This window comes from Strix aluco, chromosome 1 (assembly GCF_031877795.1).
Source record: "Strix aluco isolate bStrAlu1 chromosome 1, bStrAlu1.hap1, whole genome shotgun sequence".
NCBI lineage: Eukaryota > Metazoa > Chordata > Aves > Strigiformes > Strigidae > Strix > Strix aluco.
Window position 1 is genome coordinate 100,186,743 of NC_133931.1, and position 15,349 is coordinate 100,202,091.

Below are 15,349 nucleotides of genomic sequence, written 5' to 3' on the forward strand. Positions count from 1 at the left end.
GGAGGGACTCTTTATCAGGGAGTGTAGTGATAGGATAAGGGGTAGCGGTTTTAAACTGAAAGAGGGTAGATTTAGATTAGATATAAGGAAGAAATTCTTTACATGGAGGGTAGTGAGGCGCTGGAACAGGTTGCCCAGAGAAGTTGCGGCTGTCCTCTCCCTGGCCAGTGTTCAAGGCCAGGTTGGACGGGGCTTTGAGCAACCTGGTCTCGTGGAAGGTGTCCCTGCCCATGGCAGGGGGGTTGGAACTAGATGATCTGTAAGGTCGCTTCCAACCCAAACCATTCTATGATTTACTATACTATACTTTCCTATACTACACTATGATTTACTTCACTATACTATGATTTACTATCTACTATACTAGTATCAGTATAGAAAGAGCCAATATCCTTTTCTTTTGTACTTCTTTTTAGTATGGTATTTCTATAGTACTGAAGGTGAAACAAGCACTAGTTTTTCTCAGTGTATAGTTGCTATCAGAAGCTGAGAGGTTTCAGCCAGGGTACAGTGAAAAGGGAACTGCTTGAAGGGAAGAAAACTCCATGCCATGTTAGTCAGAGACATTAAAGTACACAGTGAAGCACTGTGGAGCCGGACAACTTTCCAGAGCAATTGCTTTTTTTCCCTACTTTTTAATTAAACTTTGAGCAAATAGTTAAATGTGTATCATGAGTGCTATAAAGAACATGTTTAAAAGTTCCCAAATCTTATTGCTCTTCCATTTATGTTTATTTTAAAAGAGAAAACTTGGTTTTAATGTATGGAGCTTTGAGTTTTAGCACATTGCTTTCTTCTTTTATTATGTCAATGTTGTTAAATGTGTGCTTTGAAGGCATGAACATAAATGGTGTATTTTTGTAGGAAGGACAAGTATAGATACAAGGCTGTGATTAATAACATAAGAAAACCAGGCTTCATAATGTTCTTTAAAGATTAGAGATTTCTGTGCCAAATATTGTGTATCGTGTCATATATAGCCATGAGGGACAACACTAAATGCAAGGAATTAAAACTGCACTTGTCTGAAGTCTGGACGGCTGCAGGCAGCCCCTGGGACGTGTGCTGGGAACAGCACTGCTGGACCAGGAGAGCAGCCACTGCTTAGAGGTGGGCACTCCATCTGCCTCTGGAGGTCCAAGAGTTTGGCTGCCAGTTTTCTGGTGGTTTACTATTATCTGCTCTGAAGTGCTGAATTTCAATTTCACTTAACACCACTCTAATTCCGTATCATCCCACCAGTTTCCTGTGTGAGGTCTGTGAAGGACTAGTGGCTGCTATCTTTAAAGTCTCCATAGCTAGAAGTGAACATTGTGTGCCGGGTCTACGGACTGATTTTTGCCAGACAGGATGATGGCGGTAGCATCTACTACCATTGTGCAGCAGTTCCCTGCTTTGGTCTGGGTCGCACAGGATTTGAAATAGCTTCAGTTTCAACTGTGAGTTCAGTTCACATCTGCTCTTATAAAAAGACTTGACTTTACGTGAAACAGTAATAAAATTTTTAATGTCTGACTTTTATTTCACCTGAAATGGGTTGCAAGAATCTTGGGCAAGTATTTAAATCTCCTCCTCTTTTGGCATGTAAGGTTTAGGGACATTTGAAGAGATCAGTGTAAAATCTTACGAGATCCATAAACATTTTTGATTGCAGAAAGAAAATGTGTTGATTTCTGAAATCTCTCTTTAGAAGTGGAAAAGAAAAATAGGTTGTTAGTCAAAGGTTGGTGTATGAAATAGAAAGTATGAAGTTACATCTTGCAAATGATTTCTGTTCAATGTACTTTTAAAAGATAAAGGCAGAAGTACCTTTGTAACTGCAGAATTGCAGTTCTCTTTAAAGCATTTGCAGATGAATATTCATGTTGCATTTTTCAGTTTCAGGTGAAGAAAATATGCTTGCTTACTTGAGTTGCCCTCTGCAGTCACCTCTCAACAGGAATCTGTAGTGCATGTGTTTTTCCTTACCTTGACTTTTTTTTAAGGAGGAGAGGAAAGAATATTGACTAAATTGGGTATATAATACTGTGTCTTTCTCAGGGGATAGACTGGTTGATAGTTTTAGGCTATCTCAGGGTGAAAATGAAACCTTGTGTTTGTGACAATTGACTTGATAGCAGCTGCCAAACATGATTTCGAGTCATGGGAAGTATTTGAAAATGTTCCTGTCAAATAACAACATGCTGAGTTCATTCCTGACCTTGGAAATTATTGCTTGTTTTAACAAAATACTCTTTGGGCATCTATAGTCTCTGGGAAGTAGGACTAGTAGGGTTCTTTAAAATTAATCTATATTATCATTAATATTGAAAGGGCTCAAACCAATGAATTTCTGATTAAGACTAAACTGTGATGCCCGGAAGTTTTGCTTGTGTTTGTTTCCCAAGGTCTCCTCAACTGTTTTCCCTAGGCCTCTTTGTCTGTCTAGACAAAAGTAAAACGCTCCCTATATAACTCGCTGATGGCAGACTCAAAGCCTTCAAGGGGCACTTGAGCAAACTAAGTAAGGGGAACTTGAACAAAAGGACACAGAGATACCATCTAGGGGGGATGATCTTGCTGATTTAGGAAGAGGACACCTGGACTTTACTTCACAGCTCATGCTCTGGAAAGAGCAGACACGTGTAGAAGACCACATACTTCCCTCGACCACCGAAGACCCTCACCCTATTTCTACTACGCACGCTCAGACTGTGCAAATGAATTCCGGGAACTCATTATTGTGATACACCCCTTTCCAGGAAATCTAATGAATGTGTATCATTTCACAGAATCACAGAATCATCTGGGTTGGAAAGGACATTGAAGATCATCTAGTCCAGCCTAACACTGACAGTTCCCAACTACACCAGATCCCTCAGCACTATGTCGACCCTACTCTTAAACACCTCCAGGGATGGGGACTCCACCACCTCCCTGGGCAGCCCATTCCAACGCCTAACAACCCGTTCTGTAAAGAATTGCTTCCTAATATCTAGTCTAAACCTTCCCTGGTGCAATTTGAGGCCATTCCCTCTTGTCCTATTGCTTGTTATTTGGTTAAAGAGACTCATCCCCAGCTCTCTGCAGCCTCCTTTCAGGTAGTTGTAGAGGGCGATGAGGTCTCCCCTCAGCCTCCTCTTCTCCAGACTAAACACCCCCAGTTCCCTCAGCCGCTCCTCGTACGACATGTGCTCCAGACCCTTCACCAGCTTTGTTGCCCTTTTCTGGACACGCTCGAGTAATTCAATGTCCTTTTTGTAGTGAGGGGCCCAAAACTGAACACAGTAATCGAGGTGCGGCCTCACCAGTGCCAAGTACAGGGGTAAGATCACTTCCCTGTCCCTGCTGGCCACGCTATTTCTGATACAAGCCAGGATGCCATTGGCCTTCTTGGCCACCTGGGCACACTGCTGGCTCATGTTCAGCCGGCTGTCAGTCAACACCCCCAGGTCCCTCTCTGACTGGCAGCTCTCCAGCCACTCCTCCCCAAGCCTGTAGCGCTGCTGGGGGTTGTTGTGGCCCAAGTGCAGCACCCGGCATTTGGCCTTATTGAAACTCCTACAGTTGGCCTCAGCCCATCGCTCCAGCCTGTGCAGATCTCTCTGCAGAGCCTCCCTACCCTCGAGCAGATCAACACTCCCACCCAACTTGGTGTCATCTGCAAAATTCCTGAGGGTGCACTCAATCCCCTCGTCTAAGTCATCAGTAAAGATGTTAAACAGGAGTGGCCCCAAAACCGAGCCCTGGGGGACACCATTTGTGACCGGCCGCCAACTGGATTTAACGCCATTCACCACAACTCTTTGGGCCCGGCCATCCAGCCAGTTTTTTACCCAGCAAAGTGTGTGCCCATCCAAGCCGCGAGCAGCCAGTTTCACCAGGAGAATGCTGTGGGAAACGGTGTCAAAGGCCTTACCAAAGTCAAGGTAGACAACATCCACAGCCTTTCCCTCATCCAATAAGCAGGTCGCCCTGTCGTAGAAGGAGATCAGGTTTGTCAAGCAGATTTGTGTGTATGTAAACTGATGTCCCTTGCTAGTTCGAGGGAGCCCTTATTGTGGAGAATCCCCAGGGCCACCCCAGCGCTGCTAATAAAGAATACCTGCTTAACAGTTATATTGGATTCTGACTGTTGAGTTAATTTCTTCGTTTCAATACTGATGTGAAACATAAATTTCATTTATGTTTAGATAACCAACTTGTGCTAAAGCTAGGAAGTTATAAACAGTTCTGAAACTTTTGTACAAATGCTCTGTAACTGATGTCAGTGAATTGACATTTTTGTTCCATATTTAAAATAATTCACGCTTTTTGTCATTACAGTAACTGCAACACAAAAATATCCTTTCAAATCCCTAAAGTAAGAATCCTGTAAATAAATGTGGGAGTTAAGACTGTCACATATTCTATATTATTCCTAATTGAAGAGTAAGCAAGTAGTTACTAAATGGCTTTTCATATGTCTATAGAGCACAGACAAAGGCTGAACTTCCTAATCCCATTATTTTAGCAGCATTTCTGATTGTACATAATATATCATTAGACTACAGCAAATCTAAAGGGACTCTGGAATGACAGTCTTGCATATCTTGAGGATGAGTATCAGTCTTGTCAGAGGGGATGTCTTTGCTATCAAACTTTATTCTCAAAACTTGTGCACAGGCTTTCTACAAATCAGAAGTTATAGAAATCTAATATTATTTATACAAGTATTTAATATATTTGCTTTTATTTCACTGCAGGGTTATGTTTCTTGTTCTTTTTCAATTGCAACCATGCAGTGGAAATAAAAAGCCACTATGAATTATAGGAAAGAAAGAGGAATAAAATGTCAAAATACTTTGGTACTTATTGCATTATGTCCCCAAAGAAAAAGCTTTGGTGTAGATGAAGAATTGCCTCTCTTGCTAAGAACAAGTATCCTACAGGAAAAAATAGTTGAGAATCTTCATTAAATTCACCTTGAAGAGCTGCATCAAAGCTAATTAAACTGATGTGGAAGTATCAGTGTAAGCACTCAGTCCACAGAAGTTATGCTTTTATAGCTTAAAGAACACAGAAGTTTTGTCTTTGCACATATATTCCATACACTTGGCATGGATGTTAGAGGTACAATGTCCTGGACAGTTTTGAATGAGTAGTGGGGTCTAGGAGAACTGTAAGAGCTGAAGTAAACTCATAATCTCCTGAGAATGTTTGATGTCTCCAATAGCAACAGTGTTATATCCAACCCGTCCAACGTGACCTGGAATATTTCCAGGGATGGGGCAGGTAGATATCATCAGGGTGGAGACACAGATGGAGCTTGGAGAGCCTTTCATTGTATTTTAAGACGTTTCTAGCTGTCCAGAAAAATGAGGGCCTGGAGGTGGCAGTTCATGAGAAATAGCAGCAGGGACTTGTGTATTACCTATGACTGGTGCAAAACAAGGAGAGGAGCCATGATCAGATGTCAGGACACTCGTGGTGGAGCCTGTGGGACAGTGTGCCATCAAATTAGATGATTATGCCCTTTCTCCTTACTCATGAGTTCTAGCTTCTGCTTTGTGCCAGCGTTGGCCCTTGTGTGGCCACATGATAGACAGACTATGGGCCTGATCTGACAGGTGGTTAATTTTCAGCAGGAAAATTTCCTGATCTCATTGGCCCCTTGGACAGTGTCTGTGGCAGCAGGCAAGAGCAGGAGGATCCGGACATTCAGTAACTAAGACAGAATACTCACCAGAGAGACTTATAATGGGGAGAATAGCTCACGTGGGAGGTTTGATATATTTTAGGTGTCTGAATGACCAGTAACACCGTACTTCAGGAATTATGTCTTTGGCTTGGAGATGTAACAAAGATAGATGATGCCATTTATTATTACCCAACTTAAGCCACTGCTCTGATGAAGTGTATATCTGAGATTGTTCATTCTTTGTGTCCCGAGTATATGTCACCCTACAGGTACACATGGCGTGTGTCTATCAGTAGATCCCTTCTGGACAAAATGTTAAGAATATTTTGTGCTGTTTTATGGATTGCACACATCTCTGTCTTGCAGCTCTTTTTAATGGACGAATGGGTTAAAATCTTTTCTCAGATGGTGGATCGGGAGCTTAAAGGTATAGTCTCTCTATGCGCTTTTTCTACAGCTTTTTCTACAGCCTGTGGTAGCGCAGTGGTACGATTCATAGTTTATCTCCACAGGCAATCTTGTTGACCCAGATGAGGGAGTGGGGCATGTGAATGAGTAAGAAATCTGAAGCTAATATTGCCTTTTTTTCCACAACATGGGTGGAAGGGTTTTGCAGTTCATCGCTTAAACTGGAATGGGGTAGTCCTTCAAGAACTGAACTGAACAGAACCTCTATAGAAAAATACCTCTTTGGAGATAATTGCAGCATGACCCATTAGTCACTGACTTTCAGTAGTGGTGACTGAATGAGAGAGGTGGTTCATTTTGAAGACTGAAGTATCTTTTTCTATATATAAATAAATATATATCAATGAATATTTTTAATGGTTGGCTGAAATGTTGTTTAAACCCATGAGTCCTTTAAAATTATACAGAAAATAATATAGAAATATTATCCCGATAAACAATTTTAACTATGGAATTTAAATGACTTTCTTCATGCAGATGTATCATCCAGTGCCTAAAATTTGCTTTCTTTCTGCTAGCTACAGGTGTTTGGTAGAGCTAATTAGGTAGATATTTGCAAGGAAGTTTCTTAGTCATTTGAAATAATTTATTATGCCTGCAGTAGGTGAACACTAGAGGGCTCTTTAGACTAATGCAAAATAATACAATGTCATGTTTATAATTGAGGACAAGTCTGAGGCATTTTGTTATCTTGAATTAGATAATCAAAATCACAGTTTTCATTAGAATAGTGTAAGCCTTTTCAAGAAAAAATAAATCCGTGTCTTTGAAAGAAGAGAAGCATAGCCTGTTATGTAGCAAGAATTTGAGTTTTTGAGAAGTGGGGTATATGTAGTCATCTAATTGATTTAAATTTTTATACGTATTTCTGATTAGCAGTGAAGATTTTTTTTAATGTTCTCATTCCAAGTGGTTTATTTTAAGATAACTACATGGTCTATATTTCTTTCTGTTTGTCTGTCCACCTTTAAATTTCTTTCCTTATGTGGTAGTTAATTTATAGTAGCCCTTTTATTATGAAGGCCAAATCTGCATTGCATTGTATTATACCTGATCACTGTATGCAGAGGTGAATGTAAAATGTAGCTATGCTTGTTTGGAAGTGTTTTTCAATCGCTTCATGCTTGCTTTCCAAAAAGTTATACATTTTGTGGATGCCAAGGATGGTTTTTAGCTGATGTGAATTTCTAGTGCAGCCTGGAAAGGCTTTGTCATCCTACACTGACTGAAGTTCGGACCCAGTGTGTTTTTTCCAGTGTTAACTGATACCATTTGGGGGGGTGAAAGCTGCAAAATCTGCTCTATGTTGATGGGAAAAACCATAAAATATGACCATGCTAAAAACTGTAGTGGAACAGTAATCTCATTGTCTTGGTTTACACAGCCTTCCTAATCAGATATATTTTTTTCATACATCCTCTTGATTTTTCCTTGTAAAGTGGTTCTTGTGCATAATTTGTTCTAGTGTTTTTCAGTGACACTGTGGTGTTGTAGAAGATAATTGATATTAGAGAAAGTGAGAGACGTTACAAATTGAATTAGTTATTATGGTACCCAATTTACATCACTCTAGGCAGCATAATTTTATATTGTCAGAGGGAAGCCTGAAATTATGCACCAAAATTAATACAACTGTGCCTTGAAATGTAAAGCTTTTACATACACACAAATGCACACACTCGTTTCAAGAAGAGTTTGTGGAGAACAATGCGTAGGTTGCTTGTTTAGAAAATTGAAGGGCATTTTTTCCCTATGGCAAGTCAATCATTGAAGAAGCAAATGAGACTTGAAAGACAGGTTGAGAGATAGTTGGTTCGTGGGACCAATGTCCTAGAAACCAGTGAAGATTTTTCTGTGTTAAATAATATTGGCAGCAGCAGAGTAATTTTACTTGAGAGACTTTCTGTGGCTGTCAAACACTCCCCATTTTTCTTGGATTTTCCTGGCCCTGCTGTACTGTTTCCAGTCACAGGTCTATGCAGCTTATTTTTAGCTGCTGGTGTGGTTGTTCTGTACAAAACATTCAGGCTCCAACTGGAATTTTTGAAAGTAAAGAAATGTAATGGTGTAGTGGGCACAAGAGTAGAACATCTATTTGAACTGTTTCAAGATCGGAAAGAGATATTTCCATTTGGCTTTTCTTTCAGATTCCTGAGACTTGGTGACTCAAAATGTCCATTATCCAAAAGAAGGCTATGAATTTACAAGGAAGAATTAAACCAGTCAGGGAAGATTCTAGCTGATGGTAAGTGGAGTGTTAACTGACCAGAACAGCCTGCAGAGAGAGCAGGGAAAGAACATTGTTGGTCCATTTTATACCTATCAAGCTCACATTATTGTTCTTATACGCCAGAAACTCTGAAAGGAAGTGGGAGAAAAGGATGTATGGAGAAATGTATCTAAGGGTAATGGGAGGGGAATTAGGGCACTTTTTCTGCCAGGGAGAGAGATGGGGAAAGAGGATACAGTGTTAAAAAGCATCAGGCAGAGGGCTCTGTTGTAGCGAGGTCAGACTGGTAGGAGGAGGGTGGAGGTTACGGGGAAAGGAGGAGAAGAAAACCTGCAATGGGCCCAAATCATCCTTGATGGCTCCTAAACCTCCCCCACTCAGAAGTCTGCAACTCCTTGCTGGTATCCACCCCCTAGGTATATTTGGGAATCCCTCCCAACCTCTTTCAGGTCCTCACCCTTACTCCCCTGCAGTCCATAACTGCACTGTCTACCATAACCCCTCTCCTAGCATCTCCACCCCACCTATACCCCTGCTCTGCTGCTCTTTCCAAATTGCATGTTGCTGGCCCAGGGATGAGGACAAAATTGGTTAATTGGGCAGTAACTTTTAGTTTTGCCTGTCTTGCTGAGGAGCAGGAGCCTTGAAGTGAGTCCATGGAGGATAGCATGGCTCTCTTTCCCTAAACACTGCTGATTTATACCTGACAATCACCAGAATCAAAGTAATTTCAGTTTTCTTTGAGGATGAATACACGGTCTGCATTGAGTGTGTATGCGTAGTTCAGTTTGCTGTACACAAAACAAATTAGAGCTGTGCATGTTAAACTTCATTGACATGACTTCTGGACACTATATGGCCAAAGACACTTTCAGCCTAAGACACCTCTGGCTGCTATATTTCTACTTGTTGTCACTGATGAAGCACGATGCATGTGGTGACTTAGATTAGAAAATGACAGACTTGGCTCTGTCTCAGCTGCTGCTTCTAGATATCATAGAACCAAAATAGCATAGGCTGCAGCACAGTTTATAAAGCTTGCAAAACACACTCGGCTAGTGAAAATGCCAGCCAGGTATCAAATAATTTGGCAAAGAGAAAGTTCCTTTGATATAATCAGTAGTTTATCCCATGAATGCAGTCTAGGATTTAAGGAGAGCCTATGTTTGCACTAAGCTGAAAAAAATGAATGCTCAGTGAAAAGAACATAATATATTTAAAAATTATTTCAGTCTTCTGTGTCATGGTTAGTTCTATTTGTCTAGACTTTGTTTGAATACAGAATATAATAGAAAATATTGTGATTTTGGAAGGCTTGAGCTCATTTGTTAACTCTACTCAGTTCTTGCTAGTGTGAATTAGTATATATACACTTCCTAATTGAAATAGCATATTTTAGTATTTTTAGCTTTTGCGATTCTAGGTCTCAGAGCAAAATTCAAATAATTGCCGAGAATTGCAACATTTCAGAAGGAAGCTAAATTGTGCCAAACAGAGTCAGGAAAGATTAATGTATTTCACATTATTAGAGGAGAAGGGCTTATGTTTAGAAGAGTCGAGTAATTCTAAAATGCTAACTTGTCTGAGGATAAATTATAAACTACTACCACTATTTATCATTAAGATTGATACAGGACTCTGAAGGAGAGTATTTTTGTTATGCATTACATAAATTATGAAAAAAAACCTGGTTGTAGACAAGGAACATTCAACAACATTTCTGTTAAAAACATCTTGAAAATGTAATTAAATGTATCATTTTGATATTCTGTAAAAAAAAAAAATATGCCAAGCTTGATCATTAACAACAGACCAAAAATTTAAAGTACGTTCAGACCTTTCTGATGAAAGAAATCGGCTAACTGGGGAGGTCCCATTGGACTGGAGGGTGGCAAATGTGACACCCATCTACAAGAAAGGCAGAAAGGATGATCCAGGAAACTATAGACCTGTCAGTCTAACCTTGGTGCCAGGGAAGGTCATGGAGCAGGTCATCTTGAGTGCCATTAAAAGTCATATAATGGACAACCAGGGGATCAGGCCTAGTCAGCATGGGTTTATGAAAGGCAGGTCCTGCCTGACAAACCTGATCTCCTTCTACGACAGGGCGACCTGCTTATTGGATGAGGGAAAGGCTGTGGATGTTGTCTACCTTGACTTTGGTAAGGCCTTTGACACCGTTTCCCACAGCATTCTCCTGGCAAAACTGGCTGCTCACGGCTTGGATGGGCACACGCTTTGCTGGGTAAAAAACCTGGCTGGATGGCCGGGCCCAAAGAGTGGTGGTGAATGGCATTAAATCCAGTTGGCGGCCGGTCACGAATGGTGTCCCCCAGGGCTCGGTTTTGGGGCCACTCCTGTTTAACATCTTTACTGATGACTTAGACGAGGGGATCGAGTGCACCCTCAGGAATTTTGCAGATGACACCAAGTTGGGTGGGAGTGTTGATCTGCTCGAGGGTAGGGAGGCTCTGCAGAGAGATCTGCACAGGCTGGAGCGATGGGCTGAGGCCAACTGTAGGAGTTTCAATAAGGCCAAATGCCGGGTGCTGCACTTGGGCCACAACAACCCCCAGCAGCGCTACAGGCTTGGGGAGGAGTGGCTGGAGAGCTGCCAGTCAGAGAGGGACCTGGGGGTGTTGACTGACAGCCAGCTGAACATGAGCCAGCAGTGTGCCCAGGTGGCCAAGAAGGCCAATGGCATCCTGGCTTGCATCAGAAATAGCGTGGCCAGCAGGGACAGGGAAGTGATCTTACCCCTGTACTCGGTAAGGCCGCACCTCGATTACTGCGTTCAGTTTTGGGCCCCTCACTACAAAAAGGACATTGAATTACTTGAGCGTGTCCAGAGAAGGGCAACGAAGCTGGTGAAGGGTCTGGAGCACATGTCGTATGAGGAGCGGCTGAGGGAACTGGGGATGTTTAGTCTGGAGAAGAGGAGGCTGAGGGGAGACCTCATCGCCCTCTACAGCTACCTGAAAGGAGGTTGCAGAGAGCTGGGGATGAGCGTCTTTAACCAAGTAACAAGCGATAGGACAAGAGGGAATGGCCTCAAATTGCACCAGGGAAGGTTTAGACTAGATATTAGGAAGAATTTCTTTACAGAACGGGTTGTTAGGCATTGGAATGGGCTGCCCAGGGAGGTGGTGGAGTCCCCATCCCTGGAGGTGTTTAAGAGTAGAGTCGACATAGCGCTGAGGGATCTGGTGTAGTTGGGAACTGTCAGTGTTAGGTTAATGGTTGGACTGGATGATCTTCGAGGTCTTTTCCAACCTTGACGATTCTGTAAAATTCAACTGGGGATCTTAAAAATGTGGGGAATCCTCTTTCATGTATAGTATTATTTGCCTTAATGCCTTTTTTCATTTAGAACAAGTTATATTAATATTGTCCTTCAAAGGCATGGCTTTTTCTAGAGGAAAAGGTAACATGTTCCTGGATTGTAGAGAGAGGATGAAAGAAAAGGAAGGGAAGAAAGCACTGTGCAGGCAGTGTGTTCATGTTAGGCCCTGACTTCTGCTGGTAGAAACTGGTGGTAATGGTCCAAAACCAACTCCCATTACTTTGTATGCCAATAGGGGTGGAAATGCTGATAAGGTCTGTGGTTCTGTGGTTTTGATTAAGTTTATGAAATCCACAGATATCCACTAAAGCATATAAACAGCAGTAATTAGTGCTAATCCCTTTTCATAGAAGTGCATTTTATTGATAATCTAAGAAAGTGGGTGTTGGCCACTATAAATCACAGCTAAATAGTTTTCTATGATAGATATATAGACAAATTTATCTCTGTCCATTATCTAAAGTTGATGGCTCCCAGTTTTTAGCTGAGTAGTTCAGCTGGAAGTAGGAAATTTTATGTGGGTGGTGGTAAAAGATAAACCTTTAGTCCAATGCAAAGCATACAGGCACACTCTCTAAACCCAGAATATCCATGACTGTGTCCCTATTTTTCCACTCTTGGCTTTTATTTAATTTTCAAGGGACAGCCTGTCCAATGATTCCCAAAGACAGGCTGGATCCTCTAGGCTCGCTCCCAACTATCCATGTTGGTTCTGCCAAGAGTCCAAACTTTTTCAGATTGCGTGTTTCCTCCACAGAGCAAATTTTGCTTTAGACTCCATGACAGTTTAAAAGTACAAATGCAAAAACTATTTGACTGCTATTGAGATCTCTGTCATAACACAGCAGCCAAAACCACGTTAAATCTCTTGCTGATATCACCCTGATCTCTCACAGCTATAAGAAACCGAAAAACTTGCCACAAGCCCATCTTTTTTTGAGGAATTGCATAGTGCATCCTGTTCTGTCATGCCAAGGCCTTTCTGTAGGCGGAAGATAGGGCTGAGGACCTCAGTCTGAGGCAACAGCACTAATATTTGTAGATGGCTTCTTAAAGGCTTCAGTAAAATGCATAAAACTCAGCAACAACTTACTGGCTATTTTCTCTCTTTTGAGTTAACTGTGTAAATAAGCTTCTAAAAGTGGAAGTTGCGCAATGAAAAATAATTATACCATGACGTTTTTGAAGGATGAATTTTCTGATAACTCTGCCATGCTGATGTGTTTCCTGAAGAGGAGCGCCAAGCAACATTCCAATAGCCTTTGGAAGAGACTAGATTTTTCACTTCCGAAGAAAACACAGTGTGTGCAACCACCTTATCTATTCCTTTGTCCATCCATCTACCCTCTAACGATGTTGGAACTCACTGCCTACCTTATAGTGGTTCCTGCCAGATTGGAGGAGACAGAGCTCAGGTCTAATTCATTCTGTTCAACTGCTGCTGGTCACCCATCAGTGCAAATGTAGCACTAGACTGGCAGGAGCTGGATGGAAGAGGGAGGATGAGGGTGGTGACTCTAGGAAGGGGGAAGATGTGGAGAGGAGGTGGTGGAGGAATGCTGTGGGAGGACACTTGGAAGGAGAGAGCTGTGTGTGTGAAGGAGATGTTCAGGTATTGCATGAATAATGACTGCTGTGAGGGAGCTTATGGAATACAGCTGTGTTGCACTGAAGGACTCAGGGACTGTGTTACACTGTGGGTGCCAAATGTAGGACATAATTCCATGGGAAACCAGGCTTCATTAGTCCTGCTGCTCCCAGGGTGACTTACAGAATGGTAGGCATGCTTCGACATATGGTTGTATTCTTAAAATACTAACAAAACTTTCAGTGAATGGCTCGATGACAGTGCTTTCTTTTGGTCCAAAGACACATTTTCATTCCCACAGAAAATGGAATTATTGAGGGTCTTCTGTGGATAGAAAGCCTGTAAGTTATCAGGAAGCTGCACCGGTAGGCATATCCAATCTGCCTAATCCATTGGCATTAGCATTGAATAGACAAAATGTTGAAAGCATACCTAAACCCACTGGTGATATAAAAGTGCCTACAGCTAAACATTTTTGTTTCTTGAGATTTATAGCTCACATATGTTTGTTGTCCAGCAAAGTAAAGTCAACTGAATAATATTACTGTAACTTACTTAAAGCTTTCTATTGACAGTATAAATCATGAGGGCAAAGCTATATTCCCTTTTACGTGCATCTAGAATATTGATATAAAAATATAGCTTTCTGTGTTTGTATTTCTTCACAATAGTTTAAAAGAAAGCCCAGGCAGTAGTTTTACATAAAGGGAACTTTAAAATCAAAACTGGTATGTAGTTGCATCAAAGGGGAATTTCAAAATCAAGCTTGGTATGCACCTGTGAAGAGCCACAGTTTCGGAGGGGATTGAAGAATCATCTTTGGTCCTTGTATGCAACTCCTCTCTGCTGGTTCCTGGCAAATGAATTCAAAAGGATACTTTAACATTCACAAATGTAGTTGTTTTAACATTGTAATGCACATTGTAATATAGGGGAAGAGAGGAAGCAAAATTTAAAAAAGGCAGAAGGAGGGGTGAACAAACCTTAGTGAGCAAGCTACTATCAGTCTGGCAAAAAAAAAAGCTGCAGTGCAGCTTGGTGCAGTGTTTGGTGCTCTGGATCTGAAAGGCATTTATCCCACAAGTGAGCAGTTGGAAACACCAGTAACTTCCTCCTCCAGCAGTGCCTATCTGATTTCAGTTAACAAAGATCCTCGTGAACCTGTTTGGTGGAGTCTGAAGAGATAATGTGTTAAACCCTGTGATAGCTGGTCCTAATTGCACATCTTTTCAGACATTACACTGCTTTTACACAGCAGTGTGTTTTTATTCAGTCTCTTGATGCCAGACACTACACAGTTATCACAACAGGTCTTAATTTGCACTCTCTAATGTTTTCTGGTTCTTTACTGTGGTAGCTTTTGACTAGGCAGTCTCCTATTTTATTGACTATTCCCCTTTTAAGTTACGGTAAATATTAAATATGAACAGTGTTTTAAAGTATTCAATATTTATTTTGTTCTTGAAGAGCCACCAGTCAGAGCAGTTTTCAGGTGACCTTAGCGTGTTCATTTAGCACTCTGCTCAGCAGCTTTTTGAAGGAGATGGGGTACAGGAGCAGAGGGCTCTTTATCACTTTTTTTCCTCCTTGGAAAGCCTATTGGAAATTCCCACACAGTACTAGTGTGCATTAGTGATTTTGCCTTTACAGAAGTTGAAAAGCTCATTAGCAACAGTCAGATTTGTTTTGAGTATGATATTAAGAAAAATAATGCAATTGTATGATCACAGTACATAGCATATGTACTTGACTAAAGGTTGTCTAACACTCCAAATGTTGATAACATGCTGTGTGAGCCTTTTGACTTTTGGGCTAGGCTCTGCTGTCAGCTGTTGCTAGTTGTACTGCAGTTTTATTCAATATGGGGCAGTTTTTGTGAGAGGAAGCCTACAAATGTAGCACAGCCCTGAAAAGGCTGAAGGGCTGCAGGGAGCACAGATGGACTGATCAGGTGTTCTTGTACTGGGTGTTAGTATGGTGGGAAGGGACTGAAAAAAAAACCCCAAAAAAGAGGAAATCTTGTTCAGTTGGGGCTGGCTGGGAAAAAGATAAATTGTTCTC

At 41.4% G+C, this 15,349-nt stretch overlaps 1 protein-coding gene across 2 annotated transcripts in view; it reads left to right on the plus strand.

The window, feature by feature from the left end:
- The first annotated feature begins 8,320 nt into the window (after positions 1-8,320).
- Positions 8,321-15,349, plus strand: part of RNF144B (ring finger protein 144B) — a 76,201-nt gene continuing 69,172 nt past the window's right edge. For both annotated transcript variants that reach the window (XM_074829296.1, XM_074829307.1), the window contains exon 1: positions 8,321-8,372. The gene's annotated coding sequence lies outside the window, so the exon portion shown is untranslated. The remainder of the gene's footprint in view (positions 8,373-15,349) is intronic.